Below are 331 nucleotides of genomic sequence, written 5' to 3' on the forward strand. Positions count from 1 at the left end.
GGGAGCGCCGCCGCGCTTCCCAAGCGGCGCACTATCCATTGCGCCACCGGGCCGGCCCCACTTAGCCTCTTGAGCCTTGGTTTCCTCATCGCTAAGAAGGGATGATGCTCTGGGTCCTGCCCGCCCCTCATAGTCCTGCAGGGGATCACCTGAGGCATGGTGGATGAGAGATGGACAGAGGGCCAGGAAGGAGGCACTGCACCAGCCCTTAGCCTCCTCCACAGATGCTACACCTTGGACCTCAGCTCTTGTGCTGCGGACTTTGGCCCCGGAGTGGCCACCATGTCCCAAGCACCTGGGACCCCCTGTGTGGGGTAGTGCTGGGCTTTAA

This window comes from Galeopterus variegatus, unplaced genomic scaffold (assembly GCF_000696425.1).
Source record: "Galeopterus variegatus unplaced genomic scaffold, G_variegatus-3.0.2 Scaffold6659, whole genome shotgun sequence".
Lineage (NCBI taxonomy): Eukaryota > Metazoa > Chordata > Mammalia > Dermoptera > Cynocephalidae > Galeopterus > Galeopterus variegatus.